Source organism: Mastomys coucha, unplaced genomic scaffold (assembly GCF_008632895.1).
Source record: "Mastomys coucha isolate ucsf_1 unplaced genomic scaffold, UCSF_Mcou_1 pScaffold7, whole genome shotgun sequence".
In the NCBI taxonomy this organism is placed as follows: Eukaryota; Metazoa; Chordata; class Mammalia; order Rodentia; family Muridae; genus Mastomys; species Mastomys coucha.
The window spans coordinates 65,989,448-65,992,428 of NW_022196913.1; the positions used below are offsets into that span (position 1 = coordinate 65,989,448).

At 37.7% G+C, this 2,981-nt stretch overlaps 1 pseudogene; it reads right to left on the reverse strand.

Annotated features, from left to right (window-relative positions):
- Positions 1 to 969: 969 nt before the first annotated feature.
- LOC116081534 overlaps positions 970 to 2,981 on the reverse strand; it is an 18,438-nt pseudogene continuing 16,426 nt past the window's right edge.

Genomic DNA, 2,981 nt, shown 5'->3' on the forward strand with positions numbered 1-2,981 from the left:
AGAAACAAGAGGAGATAAATGGGAAAAATAGAAGACAGCAAGTAGAGAAAGAATGTGAATATATGGACTAGTACCTTATAAAGCACGTGGTCTACAAGATTAGGATCCACTACATTTTTATTGAGCTGGTATTAAAAGAAAATTCGCTCTTGACATTCTAGCCTTTGTAACACATTGGTAGAATGAATATTCCTTGCTAAAAATCACTATTCAAAATATAATCTAGGTTTCTTCTACTTCTACATTGAAATAATTAGGGATAAAGCACAACAAATAAATACTATAATGTTGGTAACACTTAAGTACTTCTAACTCACATAGTAGTTGTGTATTTGATTCTACAGTACTGTTTCCTGAAGCATTACAATAAAGTTTCTCAATTCTCCAATACAATTTTTTTTTGGTTTGGAATCTAGAACCTGGATACACTAGGAAGAAAGAATACTTCCCTTTTTCTCTTGATGTCTGAGACACAGCCAGGCTCTACTAACTACAATACCATTGAGAATTCAGTCTTGGAAGTTCAGAAATTATGGAAGAGAAACTTCAATGTATAAATTGATGTTTTCTGAGGCTCTGAGGCTAGAATCAGCTTAGTAAAACTCTGAAAAATCAGGTCGGCCATCAAGTTCTGTTAACACTCATATCTTTCAAAGACATTCATAAATAGAATTGAGGTCCTTCAGTATAAAATAAAGACTGGAACTCCTTCATCTCCTTCATCCCTAGAAGTTCTTCATAGTAAATCTCATACATAATCCTGTGGCTAAAACAAAAATCGAGTTCATGTTTTAGTCTAAATGGATTTTCTGATCCCTAGATTCGACTCTGATTTACTTTACTCCCACCCAAGTGTACAGATCCATCCTTCAAAGTCTATGGCATACCACTAAGACCCCCCTTTCACAGAATATGTGAGTTTGGAATACAATTATTTGGAATAAATTCAGAGACATGAGTGGTTTTGCATCAGGCATTTATAATGAAATCTAACTTGGAAAGCTCTACTGATGAAAGTCCCCCATTCTGTGTCCCAGCAACAAATGATTCAGAGCCTTGGGGCAGGTACTCTTTAAGCACTAAGAGATAGATACAATCAGCAGGAAAGAGCTAATTAATGGGAAATGAAGCCTTGGGCCAGAACAGTCCATCTTTCCTGCGTCACATCTACCTACCTGCACTCTGAAATAAGTGAAGACCTATATCCTCTTTTTCTGTCATGTCTCTAGCTTCATTAACCTCTTTTACTTTTATAACTTCCTTACTGGAAATGACATTTGACTGGCTTAAAAAGAAAGGAGAAAATTTTACAAAACAGACGTATACCCTCAATATAATATTTGTTCATGAATAAGGTATATGCAACCTATTTAGAATATGGTTTACATAACCATATGCTGCTGTCATGGACACCTGAAGCCTTGGATGCTACACTGATGCTTTTAATCCCTTACACACCTAGGCATTTCTGTTTTAAAGATAAACATGCTGTAGATTGGCCACAAGGCTGAGGAGCAAACTTGACCCTGCCCTTATAGTGGAGTGCAGAGGGTTAGGCTTTATGGTGCTACGCATTTTGGATATTCCCACAAGATTAGCCTTTCAAAATAATCCATTCAGTGACACAAACATCCTTTATGATGCCATGCTAATATAAATGTTATACAGAAATACCACTAGTGCAGAATATTTGTTGTACAGAAATGTTGGTGTAAGGTTCCAGTAGGAAATTTTCTCCAGTGGTGGCACTTTGGAAGATTGCAGGCCCATCCCATGTTTTCTGTGAAATACTTAATATGTTGAAGACTGTGAAGATGACAGTAATGGAGGTCCAGGAGGTCCTTGTGACCTTGGGCTTCTAGCTTTGCTTGACAAGTTGCCCTATCTTAGCCCACTAACAGGACTGTAAGTTTAATTGTCACTTGGGATGTGGTCATGTAGAGAGTCTTAAGTCTTCTTGCACATAGATGTCAACACAGAAGCTACAATGTTCATGTCTTAGGAACATGGCAGTATAACCTCCAAACCCTTCCCATAGTTCTAATATTTCTTACCTTTTAAGTATGTATTAACTTCACATTATCAGAACTTGAATCTAGGGACAGGTTCAGTAGCATATCAACACGACCTTGGGTTTAGCCCATTAGAATTTCATAGATATATTCTCTGCTTGGTTCATATCTGAGGTGCCCTAAGACCTGCCTGTCTGGGGGTCTTTTCTGATCCTCGCTTCTTACCAGGACTTACTGGTGGCAAACTTTTCTCCTACATGCACCACACTATTTTTGTCATATTGAATTGTTTCTAAATTAACCAAAATGGCTTTTGATTTAAGTTCTTTACAATTATATCATCAAAGTGCCCAACTGTTTATTAGTTAAATTTTATGTCTTAGTTCACACAACATTCACAGACCTCCATCTATTGTATCTCCACTGGTAGACAGAACTACTCTCTGGTTAGTAAAGCAATTCTGCATTTTGTGGAACTGCTCTGACAATAAGTGCATAACTGCTATTGCTAACTTTGGAGACACCCTGTCTGGTAAGACAACTTCTTTGTAAAAATTCCAATGTATGATTATCTTTTCAATAGTAAGCAAATCTCAGCACATCTAACTGACCATTTGCCTTTAGTGATGTTTATCTTATTTAAAAACATGAAGTGACATCATACACACTATCATTTTATAGCTTATTTTACTTATTTATACTTCAAATATTATGCCCCTTTCTTGTTTCCCCTCCTCAAAACCCCCACTCCACCACCCTCTGCCCTTCTTCTATGAGGGAGAGCTCTCCAAACAAACACCCACTCCTGCCTCATTGCCCCAGCATTCCCCTTTGAGCTTCCACAGGACCAAGTGCCTCCCCTCCCACTTATAATGCAATCCTTTGATACATATGTAACTAGAGCCCTGGGTGACTTCATGTGTACTTTTGGTTGGTGATTTAGTTCCTGGGAGCTAAGGGAGTCTGGAT